General features: G+C 37.0%; 2 long non-coding RNA genes across 2 annotated transcripts in view; one reads left to right on the top strand and one right to left on the bottom strand.

Moving 5' to 3' along the window:
• Positions 1-969: 969 nt before the first annotated feature.
• Positions 970-18,515, top strand: LOC147366737 (uncharacterized). The gene is made up of 3 exons (XR_015169059.1): positions 970-1,053; positions 1,562-1,630; positions 16,335-18,515. It is a non-coding gene; the product is annotated as an uncharacterized LOC147366737 (long non-coding RNA).
• Positions 15,904-24,527, bottom strand: part of LOC147366736 (uncharacterized) — a 25,387-nt gene continuing 16,763 nt past the window's right edge. The window contains exon 2 of the long non-coding RNA XR_015169061.1: positions 15,904-16,374. This is a non-coding gene — a long non-coding RNA (uncharacterized LOC147366736). The remainder of the gene's footprint in view (positions 16,375-24,527) is intronic.

The raw sequence follows: 24,527 nt of genomic DNA, 5'->3' as shown, positions 1-24,527 counted from the left end.
AATTCTAAAAACTAGAAGGGGCAACAGATAATTCCACAATCACACTGAGAGCCATTAACATCTTTTCCAATGACTTTTAGAACAAGTACACCTTCCACACAAAAATGAGTATATTAACAAACGATTGGTAACAAATTTGACCTTATTGACACCCAGCCTCTGCAGAGTACACACTTTTTCATGTGCATATGGAATATTAATAAAAAATCAACCATTTCTTAACAAATGTTAGATAATTGAACTCATTCACAGTATATTTTCTGAACACAGTGGAAATAAGCTAGGAAAAATGTTAAGAAAAGATAACTATAAAATCTCCAAGTACTTCTGTGACATAATAATACATCTGATCTCTTTCATTGGTTCCTGGTTCGTGGCACAGGGAGCTTCAAAACCCTTGGATTTTCCCTATAGGATTGTCTTTCGCTTTTTATAATGAGTCACTTTGACTATACCTGAGTTTATGCTATGAGGTCACTCATGGTAAGCTCTTAGATAGTGTCTAGGGAGGAGCTGACCACATCAGAAAAAACTAAGCACCTGATTAGAGGCTCAGAACTTTCAGCCCAATTCCTCCACTTCCATGGAGGGGAGGAGGCTAGGGATTGCATTTGATCATGCGGCCAATGATTTAATCCATCATGCTGTATAATGAAGCCTTGGTTAAATTCTGAACACTTCCTGACTGGTGAATATATTCATGTATAGAGAGAAGACGGCTGACCTTGACTCCAAGGGGACAGAAGCTCCCATGTTCGGACAAGGGAGGCAACTTCCAGTCTTGCCCTGTGTACTTGCATGCAGCTGTTCATTTGATTCGTTTATAATAAAAAAGTAAATGTAAGTACAGTGCTTTCATGAGTTCTGTGAGTCATTCTTGTGAATTATTGAACTGAGGGTGTATGGGAAGTCCTGCATTAAATGTAAGTACAGTGCTTTCATGAGTTCTGTGAGTCATTCTTGTGAATTATTGAACTGAGGGTGTATGGGAAGTCCTGCATTTGTAGCTAGTCCTGCATTTGTAGCTGCATTGTGAACATCAAGGACTAGCAGGTAGCATTTGAAATGGGGCAGTCTTGTGGGCCCTTAAACTTCTGGGGTCTGTGCTACCTCTGGGAAGCTAACATTAGAATTGAATTGAGTTGTTGAACACCTAGATGGTATTGGAGAATAGATGTCGAAAAGCAATGTGGAGGTTAAAAAATACATCTCTTAATAATTTATAGATTGAAAAGAAATACTGCTGTATTTCAAAACATTGGGAGATACAATTGACCCTTGAACAACACAGGTTTGAACTGTATGGGTCCACTTATACGCGGATTTTTTTCAACAAATACATTAGAAAAAAAATTTGGAGATTGCAACAGCTTGAAAAAACTCACAGGTGAACTGTGTAGCCTAGAAATATTTTTAAAAATTCAGAAAAAGTTAGGTATGTCATGAATGTATAAAATACAGGTAGATAGTATTCTATCATTTTATAGGCATAAGTGGGTGATATTTAACGTGAAGTTAATACCCTTAGTTTACTTACCATTTTATAATTGTGCTTTCAAAGAATATTGTACAGTGTGCCTCTCACTCTCTCTCATAATTGAAGAAACTGCCTATCAGCCTATCATCACAGGTAAGCATTTTTTAAATGTAACAATGTTTTCAATACTGTATTATCAATGTGACTGTAACACTGTATGCTATAAAAATTGTATAATGATTCACTCATTGGTGTATAGGCCAGTCTGACACAGTACACTAGGCTCCCATAAAGCAATCATATTGATTCTTTGTTATCACTGCATGAATGGCTATACCTATAAATAATTATGAATTTATTTTTCACATTATCTTTTCCTTTTTGATGTCTAATATTAGTAATATATATAACATCTACAGTGTTTTGTATCACATAAGACAGTAGTGATATACACAGACAACTCATCTTATAAACAGATGATATTAGATTACTGTATTGATAACTATAGAAAAGTACTGTAAATGTATTTTCTCTTCTTTATGACTTTCTTAATAACATTTTCTTTTCTTAACTTTATTGTAAGAATGTAGTATATAATACATGTAACTTAAAAGACATGTAAATCAACTGTTTATGTTATCAGTGAGACTTCTGGTCAACAGTAGGCTATTAGTTAAGTTTGGGGGAATCAAAAGTTATATGCAAATATTCAACTGTGTGAGGGTTTGGTACTCCTAACCCTTGTGTTGTTCAAGGAGTCAACTGTATTTTGAAGTAAATTACAACGTTATGAACACAGCATATCAAAACTTGTAGGATACAGCTGAGCAGTGTTTTAAGGTAAATTATTAGATAGAAACACATGTCAGAATAGAAGAATAAAGGCAAAAAACATCTAAATTTTCACTTTAGGAAGCTAGACAAGAATAGCAAATCAAAACAGAATATGTAGGGGGAAATAAATAACAAAGACAATAAGAAAAAATCAAAGAAATAGAAAAAAATCATATTATCGAATAAAATTAAAGCCAAAAGCTGATTCTTTGAAACAATTAATAAAATTAAAAAATTTACCAGGACTAATTAAGGAAAAAGACAGAAAATACAAATTACCAAGAGAAAGAATAAACAGATGATGTCACTGCAACTCCTATAGAAATAAAGAAAAAACACACAAAAATGAATATTACATACATGACACTAAGAAATTTGACAATTTAGATGAAATGAGTCACGGGAAAAATACAACTTAACAAAAACAGAAAATCTGAATAATCCAGTATCTATTAAAGAAACTGCATACACAATTTTAAACTTTCTCACAAAGAGAACTCAGGCACAAATCACTTCACCATTCAATTCTTCCCAATATTTAAAATAAAAATAATATACCAATCTCAGAGAAATTCTTTCAGAAACACGTTAAAAAGGAGCTCTTCCTAACTAACTTTGTGAAGATGATGATTAAAAAAATGTGAGATCCTGAGTGGGACCCTAAAGCAGAAAAGACATTATGCAAAAACAGAAGAAATCTGAAAAAACTATAGATTTTAGTTAATGTTGGTTCATTAATTACAGCCAATGTATCATACAAGTGTAAGATGTTAATAAGCGGAACTGAAGAGTATGTGGCAACTCTCTGTACTCTCTTCTCAATTTTTCTGTAAATCTAAAACTCTTCTAAAAAGCTGTCTATTAAAAACCTTAAGAGATAAGAATGTTGTGAAAATTTAAGAAAGATAAGCATACTCCAATAAAATAACTGCTTTTATATTGAGATGATTACCAAAAACAAACATATAAAAATAGATTTTAAAAATAATTTTTGCACCCCCATGTTCCTATTAGCACTATTTACAATAGCCAAGACATAGAAGCAATCTATGAATGGATAAAGAAGATGCGGTGTATATATACCATACGCACACACATATTCTATATATGTATATATTTATTTATACATATACATACATGGACTGTTACCCATAAAAAATGAATGAAATAATGTCATTTGCAGCAACATGGGTGGATCTAGAGATTATCATATCAGATCACATCAGTCGCTCAGTCGTGTCCGACTCTTTGCAACCCCATGAATCATAGCATGCCAGGCCTCCCTGTTCATCACCAACTCCCGGAATTCACTCAGACTCATGTCCATTGAGTCAGTGACGCCATCCAGCCATCTCATCCTCTGTCGTCCCCTTCTCCTCCTGCCCCCAATCTCCCCCAGCATCATAGTCTTTTCCAATGAGTCAACTCTTCACATGAGGTGGCCAAAGTACTGGAGTTTCAGCTTTAGCATCATTCCTTCCAAAGAAATCCCAGAGCTGATCTCCTTCAGAATGGACTGGTTGGACCTCCTTGCAGTCCAAGGGACTCTCAAGAGTCTTCTCCAACACCACAGTCAAAAGCATCAATTCTTCGGTGCTCAGCCTTCTTCACAGTCCAACTCTCACATCCATACATGACCACTGGAAAAACCATAGCCTTGACTAGATGAACCTTTGTTGGCAAAGTAATGTCTCTGCTTTTGAATATGTTATCTAGGTTGGTCATAAGTTTCTTTCCAAGGAGTAAGCGTCTTTTAATTTCATGGCTGCAATCACCATCTGCAGGGATTTTGGAGCCCAGAAAAATAAAGTCTGACACTGTTTCCACTGTTTCCCCATCTATTTCCCATGAAGTGGTGGGACCGGATGCCATGATCTTCGTTTTCTGAATGTTGAGCTTTAAGCCAACTTTTTCATTCTCCATTTTCACTTTCATCAAGAGGCTTTTGAGTTCCTCTTCACTTTCTGCCATAAGGGTGGTGTCATCTACATATCTGAGGTTATTGATAGTTCTCCCGGCAATCTTGATTCCAACTTGTGTTTCTCCCAGTCCAGCGTTTCTCATGATGTACTGTGCATATAAGTTAAATAAACAGGGTGACAATATACAGCCTTGATGAACTCCTTTTCCTATTTGGAACCAGTCTGTTGTTCCATGTCCAGTTCTAACTGTTGCTTCTTGACCTGCATACAGATTTCTCAAGAGGCAGATCAGGTGGTCTGGTATTCCCATCTCTTTCAGAATTTTCCACAGTTTATTGTGATTCACACAGTCAAAGGCTTTGGCATAGTCAATAAAGCAGAAATAGATGTTTTTCTGGAACTCTCTTGCTTTTTCCACGATCCATGGGATGTTGGCAATTTGATCTCTGGTTCCTCTGTCTTTTCTAAAACCAGCTTGAACATCAGGAAATTCACAGTTCACATATTGCTGAAGCCTGGCTTGGAGAATTTTGAGCATTACTTTACTAGCGTGTGAGATGAGTGCAATTGTGCAGTAGTTTGAGCATTCTTTGGCATTGCCTTTCTTTGGGATTGGAATGAAAACTGACCTTTTCCAGTCCTGTGGCCACTGCTGAGTTTTCCCAATTTGCTGGCATATTGAGTGCAGCACTTTCACAGCATCATCTTTCAGGATTTGAAATAGCTCAACTGGAATTCCATCACCTCCTCTAGCTTTGTTCGTAGTGATGCTTTCTAAGGCCCACTTGACTTCACATTCCAGGATGTCTGGCTCTAGGCCAGTGATCACACCATCGTGATTATCTGGGTCGTGAAGATCTTTTTTGTACAGTTCTTCTGTGTATTCTTGCCACCTCTTCTTAATATCTTCTGCTTCTGTTAGGTCCATACCATTTCTGTCCTTTATCGAGCCCATCTTTGCATGAAATGTTCCTTTGGTATCTCTGATTTTCTTGAAGAGATCCCTAGTCTTTCCCATTCTGTTGTTTTCCTCTATTTCTTTGCATTGATTGCTGAAGAAGGCTTTCTTATCTCTTCTTGCTATTCTTTGGAACTCTGCATTCAGATGTTTATATCTTTCCTTTTCTCCTTTGCTTTTCACTTCTCTTCTTTTCACAGCTATTTGTAAGGCCTCCCCAGTCAGCCATTCTGCTTTTTTGCATTTCTTTTCTATGGGAATGGTCTTGATCCCTGTCTCCTGTACAATGTCACGAACCTCATTCCATAGTTCATCAGGCACTCTATTTATCAGATCTAGGCCCTTAAATCTATTTCTCACTTCAGACAAAGAGAGACAAATGTAATCACTTATATGTGGCATTTAAAATATGACACAAATAAACTTATTTATAACATAGAAACAGACTTATTGACATACAAACAAACATGATTAAAATGGAAAGTGGGGGAGGGATAAATTAGGAGCTTGGGATTAGCATATACAAACTACTATATACAAAATAGGTAAAAAATAAAGTCCAGTTGTTTAACACAGGGAACTATATTCAAAATCTTGTAATAAACCCTAATGGAAAAATCTGAAAATATATATATATGTGTGTGTGTATTTTTATTATTTGTTTATTTTTAACATTGTAAATCAGCTATACAGCAATAAAAATAAGTAAATAATAAAAAAGATTTTAAGGCTGAAGAGCATTCATAGGATTAAAGAATGTCAGTATATAATGATAAAAGCTTCAAATCACCAGAGGGGTATAACATATCTAAGTCTGTATGCACCTAAAATATAGATTCAAATATTTAAAGCAAAATTTGACCAACCAATCAAAAAATGTATAAATTTGCCTTTATAAAAAGAGATATTAATACACTTCTCTCACAAGTAGACAAAAAGCAATATAATCTAAAATATATGTACAATATAAGTAATAAATATGATCTCATGGATATACATGGAGCCCTGCATCCAGTAATTGAAGAAGACACATTCTTTTCAAACACACATGGAACCAAAAAACTAATCACATATTGAACCACAGAGTGGATCAAAATGAATTTTAAAAATCAGTTTCATAAAAGTTACTTTTCTGGGACCAGGAGAATTAAGTAAAAAACCAGTAACCAAAAATGACTTAAAGCTTCTAGACCAGAAATTTTCAAATGATCTTTAAATTACCATTGAGTCAAAGGAGAGTCATAACATCACTATATATATCAAGTGATGCAGTAAAAGCAGTACTTAAAGAAAAATGTATGTTTGTTAGAAAAAAAAGAAAGGTTGAATAATCATGAACTAATTACACAACTGATGAAGTTAAAACAACAGAATAAAATAAAAGAAAGTAGAAGACATAAATAATTTTAAAATATGGACAGAAATTAAGAAAATAAGAAATAAATCTGTAACAGAATCTACAAAGCCAAGAGCTTATTTGAAAATTAATAGCATTAACAAAATGTTATCAATACTGATCAAAATAATAAATAATAGAGCCAAAACACCAAGAGTAAAAATATTAAAAGTGTAAAAGAACTAAAATATAGAAGATTAATGAGATAATCAATAAATTAACAAGAACAAGTTTATGCAATAAACTTGATAATTTATTTAAAAATCTAACTCAAGAAGTAAAAGAAAAATACATATTATTCTATAAGCACAAAGATTGAATTCATATTTTAAAATTCTATGAAGAAAATTCCAGGGCTGGATGGCTTTAGATGGTTAGTTTCACCAAACGTTCAAAAATCCAATACTTACAATCTTATAGAAATTTTTCTAAAGAATTGAAAAAGAGGGAATGCTCCCCAACTCTTTCTGACCCCTGATTGGAAAGGATAGTATAAAAAAGGAAAATCAAAAGGTCAATCTCACTCCTGAACAGATTTTTTTTAAACTATCAAATTAAACTCAACATTATATGAAGAAGACAATATCTCATGGACAAGAGTGGTTTATCCTAGGAATGCAATGTTAGTTTAAAGTAGACAGTGTGACAGTGGAGTGGGAGTAGGTAAAATCCCAGTTAAACTTCCTCTCCCATGCTCAGAGTGAAAACTGAAAATGGATCTCCTCTTCCACAGCGATAAGCTCTGTGATACCATTAAACATCCTGAGGAACCAGTTTTTTCAGACATTATATCTTTGCATCTATTCGTTTGGAAATAAAACTGGGTTTCAGCTAGTTTTCTTAAGCAAAGGGATATTTCAGACATTATATCTTTGCATCTATTCGTTTGGAGATAAAACTGGGTTTCAGCTAGTTTTCTTAAGCAAAGGAATAATTTACTGACAATCGAAGATTATAGGAAATGCTGTCTCTATATTATAGGCATTGATAATACATCATCTGGTTATTAACAAGTTTTCTGTTTTGATAGACCCAAACTACGGGGGTGATCCCTTCATTCTTCTAACCTGAGACCTCAGTGAAGGAACTTAGAACAAGCATTCTAAAATGGGAACTGTGAGTCCTAAACACCTGTGTGTGTGTGTATTGGTAGGACTGGGGGGAGGCAGTAGAAGAGAGCATTGTCTTGACTGGTTCTCTACAATAATGGTTGCCATGTGCTACAGACATGATGCTAAGTGCTTTCAACATATTTTCTCATTTAATCAACACAATTTTGTAAGAAAAGTCCTAGGGAACATCAGACCACTTGTCCATGCATCTGCTATAAAAAGATGTTAGTAAAGAGAACAAAGTTTTATGACCATATAACAAAGGTATTTTCCCCTTATGTAGTGACTGGAAGATTCTGATTATAATCAAATAATTTAAAGAGTCAGCAGACTACAAACCTACATGTCGTTAACTGATGTGGGAAAAGGAGCAGAGTTCAGTCCCCAGTTGACACTCTTCTCGTTTTAAAATGATGAGAAGTTTTTTTGGATGCTAGTCTGGGAAAAGGAGTAAAGATGATTCATTTACAAATTTGCTGAACGGCAGCTATTCGAGCTGTGCCTTGGTCACTGATGTTGTAAGAAATATATTCTTGCACACTGTTATTTTTTTAAATCTCATAAATGTATCATGAATTTAAAAATCCCCAATATTTCTTTATGATACTAACAATAAGCCCTATTTTCTCTCATCAGAAGCATCCAGGTTCATTGTCAACCCCTCAGTCTCTCTCAGCTTTAGTTTATACTTAACGTGCAGATATTGCAAGCATTAGAAATATCGTGTGCAAGGCACCTCATATACTGCCTGTCACACGGTAAGTGCTCAGTTAAAGGCGTCCATCCCATCGCTTCTGCTTTACTTTCTATATAAGCAGATTGCTATGATTTTTGCACAAGAAAGCATATGTTCTTTCATTATAACATCTTTCAAACTACTTAGTTCCTTTATCATAATAAGTGAGGAAACTTACAAATGTCTAATGGAAAAAGCTTAAGACACTATCTTCAGGTAAGATGTTGTTCCTTATAAGACTTTTGTGATGCAATCCCTATATAAAACTTTTTTCAGCCTTCTTACCAGTCCCTATCTGCAACCTTATATGGCAGCTAAACTTAGTTATCTGTATCTCTTTTACACATGATATTCCCTTCAGTTCAGTTCAGTCACTCAGTCGTGTCCGACTCTTTGTGACCCCATGAATCGCAGCACGCCAGGCCTCCCTGTCCATCACCAACTCCCGGAGTTCACTCACACTCACGTCCATCTAGTCGGTGATGCCATCCAGCCATCTCATCCTCTGTCGTCCCCTTCTCCTCCTGCCCCCAATCCCTCCCAGCATCAGAGTCTTTTCCAATGAGTCAACTCTTCACATGAGGTGGCCAAAGTACTGGAGTTTCAGCTGTAGCATCATTCCTTCCAAAGAAATCCCAGGGCTGATCTCCTTCAGAATGGACTGGTTGGATCTCCTTGCAGTCCAAGGGACTCTCAACAGTCTTCTCCAACACCATAGTTTAAAAGCATCAGTTCTTCAGCGCTCAGCCTTCTTCACAGTCCAACTCTCACATCCATACATGACCACTGGAAAAACCATAGCCTTGACTAGACGGACCTTTGTTGGCAAAGTAATGTCTCTGCTTTTGAATATGCTATCTAGGTTGTCATAACTTTCCTTCCAAGGAGTAAGCGTCTTAATTTTATGGCTGCAATCACCATCTGCAGTGATTTTGGAGCCCCAAAAAACAAAGTCTGACACTGTTTCCACTGTTTCCCCATCTATTTCCTATGAAGTGATGGGACCAGATGCCATGATCTTCGTTCCATACTGAAAAGACATTTTCGGGTTTTTAAAAATTATTTATTTTAATTGGAGGACAATTACTGTACTAATTAATATTGTGGTAACTTCCGCCACACTTCAGCGTGAATCAGCCACAGGTGAACACATGTCCCCCGATCCCAAACCCCCCTCCCACCCTGCTCTCCACCCCATCCCTCTGGTTGTCCCAGAGCACCAGCTTTGAGTGCCTCGCTTCATGCATTGAACTTGCACTGGTCTTCTATTTTACATATGGTAATATACATATTTCAATGCTATTCTCTTATATCTATCCCACCCTCACCTTTTACCACATAGTCCAAAAGTCTGTTCTTTATATTTATGTCTCTTTTGGTGCCTTGCATATAGGATCATCATTACCATCTTTCTAAATTCCATATAAATGTGTTAATATACTGTATTGGTGTTTCTCTTTCTGATTTATTTCACCCTGTATAATAGGCTCCAGTTTCATCAACCTCATTAGAACTGACTCAAACGCATTCTTTTTTATAGCTGAGTAATATTCCATTCTGTATATGTACCACAACTTCCTTATCCATTCATCTGCCGATGGACATCTAGGTTGCTTCCATGTCCTAGCTATTGTAAACAGTGCTACAGTGAACATTGGGGTACATGTGTGTCTTTCACGTCTGGTTTCCTCAGTGTGTATGCCTAGCAGTGGGATTGCTGGGTTGTATGGCAGTTCTATTTCCAGTTTTTAAAGGAATCTCCACACTGTTCTCTATAGTGGCTGTATCAGTTTGCATTCCCACAAATGGTGTAAGAAAATTCCCATTTTTTCCACACCTTCTCCAGCATGAAATGACATTTTCTTATTTTTCTGCCTGGCTGATTCCTCTGCAAAGCACTATATCCTCCAGAGTCTTCTATTCTCCATTCTCATTCCACTCCCCTGGCTGAATTTGGTACTTTTCCCTTAGGTTTTCACAGCATTCCATGCTTACTCCGGCATTCGTCTGTAAACTGAATTATTAAAGATGATTTTCTTTTTTTTTTTTCTCCTAAATTTTTAAAAGAAAATCCATCCTGAACCCTCCTCCCTCCTCCCTCCCCATACCATCCCTCTGGGTCGTCCCAGTGCACCAGTCCCAAGCATCCAGCATCGTGCATTGAACCTGGACTGGCATCTCGTTTCATACATGACATTTCACATGTTTCAATGCCATTCTCCCAAATCTTCCCACCCTCTCCCTCTCCCACTAGACAAGAAATCTTTAATATTGGGGCATGTGTTTCTAAATATTGTCAGAGTCTGCTACAGTGCCTGGCTCATGGTTGGTGCTCCACTAATGCTGGTTATTTGTTGAATAAGTATGCAGTGGGGTAACAAATATCAGTGATTTCCTCTCCAGGGACCAATGCTATCAGTGTGATACCCACAGAGAGTACCTTAAGAATTTAAGGATAAAAAAACATAGCCTTTGCCAGTAAGGTCTTTTGGTTCTGACACTGACATCATGATAAACATTTTGGAACAAATAAAAGTCCTTCATGTTAGTACGTCTTTAATTATCTCTATTAATTGATAAAGAATGATAGTTATTAAGGGATTTATCTAAAAATGTCACTGTAATGCAGTGACATTTTAGTGAATAGGAAGTTTTGAACACTTGTGCCTTGGGGTGTTTATTGAAGCTTTATGAAAACTATCGATGTTTCCTTAGTATCCTTAAAGTTATGTCCGTGCTTTAAAAAGTTTCTCTGTAGGAGAGAGGTGGTATTTATACCACATTTTAAAATTCTCTAAAATGAGACATCTTAGCTGCTTTCCACTTTTAAACTATTAAGCCACTCAACTTGCCTGTTACTGGAAATACCTTTACAGTTTGTGATGTGGTAATCTAGACAGCCCCTTTGGGGAAACTTCAGTCCCAGTGTCGTTGCCATACAGCTTCACTAGAGTTCTTAACCACAGCTGAAAGGAGCCTATTTTTAGTTCTTCCAGATAGCATTTAGAACTTTAAAAGGTGGTGGGTAAAAACTTAAGCAGCTTTTCCATTATCCTAGGTTGCAGGAAACTTTGTAGTTGAGGTTTAACACGTTGTGTGTCCCTAAATTAACATTAATCACTATGCTAATGAGTATGTAAACCATTCTTTTTCATTGATGCATTTTGTATCTCCCTCCATTCATTAAAAGCATAACAGCCAAAAAAAATAAATAAATAAAAATTAAAAAAAATTAAAAAAAAATAAAAATTTCCCAAAACCATATATTCAACAAGTATCTATTCTTTAAGCTAACAAAAAAATCAAATATAATAGAATTCAGTTTGGCAATCCCAAACCATCTTCATTCAAACTTTAACAGATTACCTCCTAGGTTTTAAGGAGGATAATAAGGATTTTATTACTGAATTCGTTCATAGCTACCCTATTTCTTTACTTTTCTGATTCGTTAAATTTTAATCTTAGCTCCCTGGCTGAAATCATTCTGGCCTAGGTAACTTTTTATCTTTTTTTTTCCTTTGAAATCTGAAGGATTTTCAACATTTTGATTGTAATCATGTATAATAGAACCAAAATTAAGTCTTTAACAGTTCATAGGCCAAGAAAGGCATTTGGAGAATTTGAATTATGATAAAATGCAAGCTGAAAATATTCAAAGTTGTAAACATAGTGTGAATGTATAGTTAAGAAAATCCACTTGGTGATCCCAGGCTTGTAAATAACTCAGAATTATTTTCACTTGGTTAAAGGCCAGTTTGTTAAATTCTATGACTATTTTTGGGAAAGTATGTATTTTAAAGACCACGAAAAAAATCTAATGTTTTTCTTCTCTCTTTACTGAGGTATTTCCCCTTTTATAAAGCCTGTCCTGGTTCACCCACAATAGACTGTTGTACAATGATTTTCTGAAAGGAGAAATTTTCTTCCTGCATGTCAAAGAACATATTCTTACTATGATGATACCATGGTATGTCAACACAAAAGTAAAAACTTTCTCATTTTAATCTATCTTTTACCATCCCTGTGTTATGACTCCTTTTCAGTGTATCTATGTACTTTGCTTACTGGTTCCCTCTTTCTGGCTACAGCAGGTTCTAGTTGAGATTATTTAGATGTAGATGGTGTTGGAATCACCAAGGATAAGCTGTAATGCTTTTTGCATGACTTTGTCCTCCTTTCCACACTGACTCTAGACACAGAAATGTGTCTCATGGTGGAAAGAATACTAGTCCAAGAATCAAAAACTGCGTGTTTCTGGCACTTCCTAGTTGTTTTTACCTTGCAGGTCTTGTGAGGCTTTTACTCATTGTAGCACCATTATAAGGTAGAGACTCCTTTTGTCAGAAGGATTTTAAAAGAATTATAGTGGTCATGGTAGTTGACTCCCTTGCAACATTTCATCTTCAGATGATTAATCTAAGACAGTGGTTTTCAACTGGCTGTACATTAGAGTCACCTAGGAAATTTTTTAAACTCTGGGTGCCCTGGCTACACCCTAGACCAATTAAATCACAAGCTCTAGGGTTTGGGTCCAGAATTTTTTTTTTTTTTTTTTACATTTTCCCAGTGATTCCAGTGTGCAGTCGAGGCTGAGAAACTTTGATCTTGGGAATGCCATGACTTTTGCTTGTAACCAGTTTATGAATGAGCATGAGATCCAATTTTGGCCAACAAAATGCAGAGCAAAGACTGCAGGAAAGCTTTGGGAAAACATTTCCTTTTCCCCAAACAGATACAAGAAGTAAAGAGACTTATTAAAAAGCCTAAGGTTGAGAACATCTCTAAGAGACAGACAGAGCTGCCAAATCAGACAAAAGTGGGACCAAACCTTGGGCATGGAACATGCCCAACCTCTAAGATTCCAGTTATTCAAGATTATAAATTTTCTCACTGTATAAATAAAAAATCAGTGTTCCTCTTATTAGGAATTGAAACATTCTAGGTGACTTGCTCCAGATGGGAAATATTGATTTTACTCGTGGCTGCTGGCACTTGAGGTCTGTGGTTCTTGAGTCTGGCTACATGTTAGGATGGGTATCACTTTCAAAAATATGTGAAATCTTGAGCCCCACCCCAGACCTACTGAAGCAGAATCTTTGGGACAAAACCTAAGACTGTATTTTTACAAAGCTCACCAAAAGATGTAAACATGGTCAGGGGTGTTTGAAAATAATTACTTTTATAATAAAGAGAGAACATTTTTAAAAATACAGTTATTACATCATGCAAATTTGGATGGAAAGAATTTAAAACATTATCTAATATGACTTTATCACTGCACAGATGCAAATTTTGAGGTCCAGGGAGGTGGAATTATTTTCTCAAAGAAAAACATTAGTTTCTTAATACATGTACAAAAGTTATGTCTAGATCTGTAATTTGGTTTTTCTGTAACTGAGTATTTCTCTTATTCTCAATCACTGGATTGGGATGTGGGTTTATAGATTGTGGACATTCTTCTTTAAACAAATGAGCTCCAAGACTACCTGAACTACATACTACAAGATACATTAATATATTGTTCAGCTAACGTGTAACTTCTACCAGAGATTTGTTTCATGCCTTCTTGTGCTCAGAAATAGTATGAGTTAATTCCACTGGAATTTCTTTGCCCTTTGCTCTTCTGAGGTTGAATGTGGTTGGAAGCCAGAGGTCTAGGGGGAAAATTGCCAATAGTTGAAACAATATCTCCTGTCAAATTTGTTTGATCTCTTTGTGTTTTTTACCCTCTAGATTTGTCCTTGGATACTTTCCCCCTGCATTAGGATTCTTTAGCTTTCTACAGAGACCATTTTAAATAATTGACACCAAATGAAAATTGGTATTTAGGTTGGGGATTTCTTATCTCATATACTGACTTTTGTAGAATATTTTGTACACTGTATTTCCAGTGAAGAAAATTTGCCTCTACCTAGCCCTATACTAATAATTATTATTTTATAATAATGAATAGTATCCCATTTGGAATAGAGCTGGAAACGGACGTCTTCATCAATTAGGTTCACATTTATAGGTAAATTGTATGTGGCTACTAAATTGTAGTAATAGTTATGACAAACCTAGATGGTGTATTAAAAAGCAGACATCACTTTGCCGACAAAGGTCCATATAGTCAAAGCTGTGGTTTTTCTAGTAGTCAGGTATGTGAGAGTTGTGACCATAAAGAAGGCGGAGCACCAAAAAATTGAGGCTTTCAAACTGTGGTGTTAGAGAAGATTCTGGAGAGTCCTTTGGAGACCTAGGAGATCAAACCAGTTAATCCTAGGGGAAATCAACCCTGAATATTCATTGGAAGGACTGATGTTGAAGCTCCAATATTTTGGCCACCTGATGTGAAGAGCTGACTCATTGGGAAAGACTCTGATGCTGGGAAAAATTGAGAGCAAGAGGAGAAGGGTCTGATAGAGAACGAGATGGTTGGATGGCATCACTGACTCAATGGACATGAGTTTGAGCAAACTCAGGGAGATGGTGATGGACAGAGAAGCCTGGCATGCTGCCGTTCATAGGGTCACAAAGAGTTGAACATGACTGAGAGGCTGAACAACAACAACTGAATGGCAACCCACTCCTGTATCCTTAGCTGGAAAATCCCATGGACAGAGGAGCCTGGTAGGCTATAGTCCATGGGGTCTCAATGAGTGAGACACGACTGAGACTGAGCATGCATAACTGGCAAAGTTCAGCATGTTGTTTCTGAAAAGTAGTAGTATACGCCTTTTCCACAGTCGGTGTAAACTTTGATGTTATCAGGGTGAAACTGCGGCTCTTTGGACAGCCCTGCTATTTATGGATTCCTTACCAGCTCAGAATCTGAAGTGTGAATATGAAGGGGTTCTCTGCTCTTCATATTTGGGTTACCTTAGAGCACAATGCACAGTGGTTTGGGGCTATGGGAATGGAGGATTTATGCTCTTATACATCTAATATAGATAATAAAATAATTTTAAATTATATATATATATGCTGCTACTGCTGCTGCTGCTAAGTCGCCTCAGTCGTGTCCGACTCTGTGACCCCATAGACGGCAGCCCACCAGGCTCCCCTGTCCCTGGGATTCTCCAAGCAAGAACACTGGAGTGGGTTGCCATTTCCTTCTCCAATGCATGAAAGTGAAAAGTGAAAGTGAAGTTGCTCAGTCGTGTCCAACTCTTAGCAACTGCATGGACTGCAGCTTACCAGGCTCCTCCATCCATGGGATTTTCCAGGCAAGAGTACTGGAGTGGGGTGCCATTGCCTTCTTCAATAGAGATATATATATATATATATATATATATATATATATATATATATATATAAATTTAAAGTATTAGTACTTTGTTTCTGTTCTCCCATTTCTAAGATTTTGTCTTTTTTCCCCCTGAGAGCTAATCTCTAGGAGATTTGAGATACTAAAGCTCAACATACTGGTCATAAAGTGGGAAAACTGATAGAAGCCAGAAAAGGAAGCCCATTCTGTTTCATCCTTTTAGGTACCTTGGAAACTTTATGTAAGTAAAAGTAATAGGATAAAGTGAGAAAGTTTGGAAAATACTCAAAAGAGTAAAACTTTAAGGTATTTAAAAATTTGGTACAGCAATACTTTTGCATGAAAAACAATATAACCTCTGTGATAGCAAGAGTTAAGTCTAAATTAATGTTTCCCAAAGTACAGTCTGCAGAACAATAATTATGCAGGGTACAAAATAAAGTTACATGAAAAAATTTAAGTGAGTAGCTTGGGGGAAATGAGTTAAATGGGATTTTTCAAAGTCTTCAATACTTTACTACAGAGTGTGAACATCCAAAAACGAAGTTCTAATCTGCCACGTTTTCCAAACATATTTGAGCATGTGATTTTTTTCAATGAAGCATTTTGCAGGAGTGAAGTTGATCTGTATCCATCTGTGTTATCTCCAGGACCACGATAAAGACTTCTCTGAGGTGTTGGAGTGGATTTCTGAAAATGGGAGAGAAGAACCAGAGGCTAAAGGCTGGAATGCACAATGCAATATTCCTGCAGATAATGAGCATCAGAATAGCCCACAACACAGCCTTGACACTCGTGTATATCAGTAACACAGGGCTGCTGTTCCACCATCCTGAAGATTCACTGGTTCCACTCAGTTACAAAAAAAGTTATCTACACTTTCTTTTTGGAACTTGACCTAATTTTTCATTAAAAGGCCTACTTTTATTTAAATACACAACACCCTCCTCCCCAAAAACAGGCTACTTAATGCCTTCCCAACAGTAGTCATGTTTCCAATCAGTATCCAACAATTGAGCTCATTTTGTTACTGTTGCTGATGTCATGAATTTTTCAGCCAACTTTCCTATGAAGAGCTGGCTCTCAACCATATTAACTAGAAGCTGCATAAGAGGATCAAAATGAGGTGCCTCTTTCTGACTTTGGCTTTCTCTTCCAGCATTAAAATGATAACCATCATTTATTGAGCTTTGTACTATTAAGCACCTCTGTACTGCCTCTTCTCTTTAAAACAAGCTGTGGAAGTAGCTATTATTATCTTCACTTTACAAGTGAAGAAGCTGAATCTTGGAGGGTTTAAGCAACTTGTCAAGATAACTAGTTGTCTCCCAATAAGTCTGTACTTCAATAGAAGTTGAAGAAAGCATATTGATGATTCAGAAGGTCAATAACAAGAAACAAATTAATTTGTAAACATTTAAGAAGTCAAAAGTGGCAGCTACTTCCCTCTTTAATTTGGTAAAAACCTAAATCCTCTGTTCTTTTAAATGACCAATTACAGCAAACTACAAAACTGATCAAATCCAGTGTGTGTGTGTGTGTGTATTAGGACGGATAAATGACCAAATATCTGAATTATTTTTGTAATCAAAACCTTGTACTTATAAGCTGGTAAGCCAACCATGGGAGAAAAGTCCAAATATAAAATTAATGCAATAATGGTGTTTATGTTTTTATTACCCCATAATTATATCATTCCTGTGATTGTTTTTCTTTTCATGCTGGCCTATAAAATGTTGCTGCCTCAACCTGTTTTAAACATCTACATCTGTAGGATTAGGACCAGTGATGTTTTGCCAGTTTCCATGAAAGAGAAGCCAGATGTACTGAACCCATCTTCTTTGATAGTTACAGTCCTTCATTAATATGACACCTGGCACTCTCAGCTTATTCTTTTTAGTGGACTTGTCATGGTCTTTAAATAAAAATACGTTTTCTGTAATGAGAAATATGTCATAAAATTGATTATTCTGCTGGTCTTTATACTTTGCTGTCATAATTTACATTAGTTATCCTCTTACTGTAAATAGTGATTTATTGTAAAGTTAAGATTGCTTATTTTTGAAAGTGAAAGTGTTAGTCACTCAGTTGCGTCTGATTCTTTGCAACCCCGTGGACTATAGCCCACCAGGCTCTTTTGTCCATGGGATTCTCCAGGCAAGATACTGGAGTGGGTAGTCATTCCCTTCTCCAGGGAATCTTCCTGACCCAGAGATTGAATCCAGATTTCCTGTATTGCAGGCAGATTCTTTACCATCTGAGCCACCCGGGAAGCCCTTGCTTATTTTTAGGTTTACTTATTCAGATAAAATTTTTCATATGATCTTTTTCATTGCTATCAAATCATTTATTCCAAAGACATTTTTTATTTGTCCTTATTCACTTTGCACTATTTCAAATTCTGCTGAAATTCATGTTAAAGTATAGAGATATAATTAACTCTAGGCTTGGCAATTAGTGGGTGGTTATTTTTTTTTTCATTCTCACAAAAGGATTATCAAATTCCTATAAATGCCAAGTTTTCAATATGATCACATTTCTCAAAGTCCACTTGCTAGCAAGTTTTTAGGACTCAATTTCTTACATTAAGTGAAATATGTATGCCTGCATAAGTAAAAAGTGTCCTACCTAATATATCATTAACTTTAAAAATGCATTCCAGTATACATTAGGTAAAATTCTGTTTGATTCCACTTATATGACATACCTAGAATAGTAGAATTCCTAGAGTCAGAAAGTACACTGGTAGATGCCAGAGGCCGGGGGTGGGAAGGTGAGGGAGAGAGGATGGGGAGTTAATGTTTAATGGGGGCAGAGTTTCAGTTTAGAAAAATTTGGGAGATGGATGATGGTGAGATTTGCACAACAGTGTGAATGTCCTTAGTGCCACTGAACTGTCCAGCTAAAATGGTTAAAATAGTATATTTTATGTGACTTTTATCACAATTTAAAAAAGTATCCTACCTAAAAATTTTAGGTTTGTATCTAGAAACAAAAAATTGTGACCAAAAACTGTACTAATTTGAACCATCCATATCTACTATCAATTAAAAAACACGTTGGAATAAATAAGTATTTAACAGTATATCTGTATTTCTTTCTGGCATGACCCAAATACTACCGATTATTTTAAATTTAAATTATCTATTAAAATACCTTTAGCCTTTGCCTCAGAATTATTTTCACTATTTTAAAAATACAAAATACTAAAATTGTTAGTAGATAGAGCCTGTTAAAGTTGGCCTCTGGGTTTGTCTATTCTGCTTGGAAATGTTCCAGACCACTCTGACTTTGACCTTGTAATCCAGTATTTGCCAGTCAAAGCAGCACTGTGTAAACCATCCTGTGGCTCTTCCTTGACCTACATCTCAGCAGCTTGACTACTCTCCCGTCAGCCCTCCCCTCCCCGCAGCAGTGAAGGGCAATGAGTACAGTTCCGTGACTTCTCCTTTGATTTTATAATCAAATGATCCCGGGGGAACACAGGCCCTGGACCAAATGTAGAGATGACCATGGTCTAGATCTATGCTGCTCATTTACAGTCTACCTCAGTGTGTAGTCCACGGACAACTTATAGCTGAATACACATCTGATGATTGTTCAAAATGTAGATCCCTGGGTCCCACTCCAGATGTACTAGACTCAGGGAAACTCTCTGGAGTCTGCAAATTTAACAGGCTCCCCAGCTGTTTCTCATGCACACTGAAGTTCAAGCATGGTGTTCAAATCTGACCATTCTAGATGGTCAGACTCACTTTACTGCATGTGCTGCAAAAAAAAAAAAAAAAAAACACATATATTGGAGACATCTATGAAGATGGCAAAACAAGGAGACCTTTCAGTCTCTTCTAAAGAAATTCCCCTGAAATAATTATGAAACTGTTAAAACCAAAAAATGTCCTAGGCAAGAATAATAAATGCCAAATTTAAGTACATACTAAGATATGACATTTTATAAGTATTTAAACCTCAAAAAACATTTTTAACTCTAAAATGGAATTATTATTCCCACATCATGAAGTGTGGATTAATCACTCAATCATGTCTGACTCTTCGCAACCCCATGGACTGTACCGTTTGCCAGGCTCCTCTGCCAATGGAATTCTCCAGGCAAGAATACTGGAGTGGGTAGCCATTCCCTTCTCCAGCGAATCTTCCTGACCCAGTGACTGAACCCAGGTCTCCCGCATTGCAGGCCTATTCTTTACCATCTAAGTCACCAGGGAAGCCCTTTTCATAAAGGGATTGTGAGGATTAAACAGTAAGGCAAATAGACAAGTTATCATAGCACTGGCTATATAGGCAGCACTTAAAAATTGTCCACACTTGTTCACTTTCCCCACTAAGATTTTTGTCAATTTCTGCCCATCCCAAGCTAGGTGTACAAGCTGAACATTTGCGGACACTACACTACTGAGGTCTGAGCCACCTCCTTAAGAGTCAGTAGGGTTTGATATTATTCTGAGATCCTAAACCCCAAATTTTTAGGGCATTAGTTTCAGAGAACTTACACTTCTGTACTGATTGCTGGTGTTTACACAAATCTACCCTGCCTTCCACCTATTTTTTTATATCCACCCAGAACCCTCCCAGGAACTATGATTCAGGTACTTTTCAGACACCAACTATTACTAAGGCCTAGAAGCCCCTGCTGAGACCTCTTGATCCCTTACATGTCAACAACACTAGTCTAAGACTCACACTCACTGCCCTACTGAGGCTCCATCCTGCTGACTCCAGTCTATGGAGGAATTCTCCTGTGGGTCCCAGTTCCCAGTCATTTCCTTGCTGGCCACAAGTACTCTCCCTCTCCTCCCAGAATGTGTCATATCTTGGAATGTTGTTGTTCAGTCTCTAAGTCACATCCAATTCTTTGTGACCCCATGGCCTGTAGCACGCCAGGTCTCCTTGTTCTTCACCATCTCCCAGAGTTTGCTCACACCATGTCTGCTGAGCCAACAATGCCATCCAAACATCTCATCCTCTGTCACTCCCTTCTCCTCTTGCCCTCAATCTTTCCCAGCTTCAGGGTCTTTTCCAATGAGTCAGTTCTCCACATGAGGTGGCCCAAGTATTGGAGCTTCAGCTTCAGCATCAGTCCTTTCGATGAATATTCAGGACTGATTTCCTTTAGGATGGTTTGGTTTGGTTTCCTTGCTGTCCAAGGGACTCTCCAGAGTCTTCAGACCACAATTTGAAAGCATCAATTCTTCAGTGCCCAGCCTTTTTTATGGTCCAGCTTTCACATTTGTGCATGACTACTGGAGAAACCACAGCTTTGACTATATAGACTTTTGTCAGCAAACTGATGTCTCTGCTTTTTAAAATGCTGTCTAGATTTATCATAACTTTTCTTCCAAGGAGCAAGCATCTTCATTTCCTGGCTACAGTCACCGTCTACAGTGATTTTGGATTCCAAGAAAATAAAATCTGTCACTGATTCTACTTTTTTCCGCCATCTATTTGCCATGATGATGGGACTGGTTGCCATGATCTTAGTTTTTTAAATGTTCAGTTTTAAACCAGTTTTTTCACTCTCATCTTTCACCCTCATCAAGAAGCTCTTCAGTTCCTCTTTGCTTTCTACTATTAGGGTGGTATCATCTGCATATATGAGGTTATTGATATTTCTCCTGGAAATCTTTTTTCCAGCTTGGGATTCATACAGCCTGGCATTTCGCATTATGTACTCTGCATTTAAGTTAAATAAGCAGGGTGACAATATACAGCCTTGATGTACTCCTTTTCCATTTTTGAAAAAGGCCATTGTTCCATGTTTGGTTCTAATTGTTGCTTCTTGACCTGCATACAGGTTTCTCAGGAGGCAGGTAAGGTGGTCTGGCATTCCCATCTTTTTAAGAATTTTCCACAGTTTGTTGTGATCCACAAAGTCAAAGGCTTTCGTGTAGTCAATGAAGCAGATGTTTTTCTGGAATTCCTTTGCTTTCTCTATGGCCCAACAGATATTGGCAATTTGATCTCTGGTTCCTCTGCCTTTTCTAAATTCAGCTTGAACATCTGAAAGTTCTTGGTCATGTACTGCTGAAGCTTGAAGGACTTTGAACACTACCTTGTTAGTCTGTAAAACAAGCCCAGTTGTACGGCAATTTGAAAATTCTTTGGCATTGCCTTTTTTGGAATTGGGAGGAAAGCTGACCTTTTCCAGTCTTGTGGCCACTGTTGAGTTTTCCAAATTTGTTGTCATATTGAGTGCAGCACTTTAACAGCACCACCTTTTAGGATTTTAAATAGTTCAGCTGTAATTCTATCACCTCCACTAGCTTCATTCATAGTAATGCTTCCTACAGGAAAAGACCATGATGCTGGGAAAGACTGAAGGCAAAAGGAGAAGAGGGTGGCAGAGGATGAAATGGTTAGATTGCTCAGATTCATGTCCATTGAGTTGGTGATGCTAAGTCTGGAAGATAGTGAAGAACAGGGAAGCCTGGTGTGCTGCAGTCCACGTGGCCGTGAAGAGTAGGACATGACTTAGAGAATGAACAACAACAACGTTTCCTAAGGCCCACTCGACTTCACACTCCAGTATGTGTGGCTCTAGGTGAGTGACCACACCATTGTGGTAATCAGGTCCTTAAGACCATTTTTTGTATAGTTCTTCTGTGTATTCCTGCCACCTCTTCTTAATCTCTTCTGCTTCTGTTAGGTTCTTGCCTAACTAAGCTTGGAATGTAGCCATCACTTTCTACTAGCCTCCACATGAAATGGGAGACACTGAACATACACCATCTCTTGCCCTTCAGCCCCTCTCCGCCTTGCTCCTCTACTTACACACGGTCTTTCCTCTAGCTTTGATTCAGTTTCCTTTCATATTTATTTGCATCATAGACTAATCAAACGAAAATTAATACCAAAAAAGTGCCAGCACAGACTATGATAAAAGTCTAAACTGTGTGAAATCTACAAGCATCTAAACCAGGGGGAAAATGCCTGTTACAACTTACTATGGAAAGAGCCAAAATCAGGTTATTTTCAGATTTCTTTTGTGTAAGCACCAACTGTGAAAGAGTTGTCACAGAGTGGTAAGTATATCTCTCTCAAGGAAAAAATAAAAGACCCAGGAGTTTTATAACAAAACAAGCTGGGTATAAAGGAAAAGAGGATACTATCTGATTCCGAACATTTCAGAAGTATACCACTTGAGTGTTTTGTTTTATTTTATGAAAAAGGGAAGCATAAAATGAATCTGAATACTGAATAATATTTTCCCATTTCTAATATATTTTCAGGGCTATGTTTCCATAGACAGCTAGAAGGGAGAAACAATAGCCACTTGAGAAGAAGTTTCTGCTTTTTGTTAGTCTTGGTGTCTTTTATTCCCATATGTATGTTTTGGAAAAAGATGATAAGTATGTCCTCTAGTCATATTTTGAATACATTTTCAACTGATAACAGGGTTAAATGCTATTTCAGAGTTTCATTGACTCCATGGAAGCTGAATATATAAATCCAGTTTATAGCCAGAAATAGTTTTATTGCCAGTTTCCTCAGAATTCAGTCTAGAAGAGTCAGCTAAGAAATTTTCAGCTAGGAATTCCATTTTATAAATTAAGAAACTGAGCTTAGAGAAGTTTTTATCTTTTTAAAGAAATTTTTCTTAGAATATAGTTGACTTAAAATGTTTTATTAGTTTCTGCTCTTTAGAAAAGTGCATCAATTATACATATACATACAGTCACTCTTTTTTAGATTCTTTTCCCATATAAGTCATTACAGAGTATTGAGAATAGGTCCCTATGCTATATAGTAGGTCCTTATTAGTTATCTATTTTATATATGGTAGTGTGTATATGTCAGTCCCAGTATCCCAGTTTACCCCTTTCCCATTTCCTCTCTCATAACCATGTTTGTTTGCTACATCTGTGACTCTATTTCTGATTTGTAAATAAGTTCATTTGTCCCCATTTTTTAGGTTCCACATGTAAGTGATATATGATATTTATCTTTCTCTATTCGACTTATTTCACTCAGTATGATAATCTCTAGGTCCACCCACGTTGCTGCGGATGACATTATTTCCTTCCTTTTTATGGCTGAGTAATATTCCACTGGATATATATTCCACGTGGATAACTTATTAGTGTTAAGTCACAACAATAGTGAATGGAAGAAACAGGTTCAAACTTTGCCTTTATGACACCAGCGTTGGTAGCTTTGACTCCTTTGTTGTCACTCCCATACTGAACGGGGAACACAAACATGCCCTATGTCTTGTGCCCAAAATGAGATTAATTTACATGCAGAATCTTCTCATGGAACTCCTTTGCTACCCAAAGTGATCTTAATTAATGTTTGTTCTGATTATGCAGTAAATTCAGGGGTGCAATGTCATCTGAGCTGCTAAAGAGCATGAGATGCAAAGCCCTTTACACATTGTATTGAAAGTATATGCTTATAAATTACAGACCTTCCCTGTTAGCCTATGACTATTTTGAAGGCATGATATTTCCTTATCTCTTTGTTAATGGAATCTATTACTATATATAACCAAAAATTGCCAATTTTGTAATGAACCTTTAAGATAAGAAAGAGAAACCTGCCCATAGTATTTGTGAAGTACTGGGACAAATGAAAACTTGCAGTTCGTGGTCTTCCCCCGTCTTTTCCCTCATCCTCTGCCCACTTCTGTACTAAGTTTTAAGGGCCCTTGAAACTTGTATGGGGACACTCCAATCTGTAATGTTAAAGGTCTGTCTATAACTCATGAAAATAGACCTCATTTGGCTACTTATCAGGCCTGGGATGTGTCCAGTGACATCACAGTGTCCCTTCAGAAGGACCAGGGAGTATGCTCATGCAGCCCTAGAGTAGGGCTTGGGTTCACT

Source organism: Bos grunniens, chromosome 8, assembly GCF_055505025.1.
Source record: "Bos grunniens cultivar Pamir isolate PY7600 chromosome 8, Bosgru_T2T1.0, whole genome shotgun sequence".
Lineage (NCBI taxonomy): Eukaryota > Metazoa > Chordata > Mammalia > Artiodactyla > Bovidae > Bos > Bos grunniens.
Note: the sequence above shows the minus strand (reverse complement) of the source record. Positions and strands in the feature narration are given on the sequence as shown.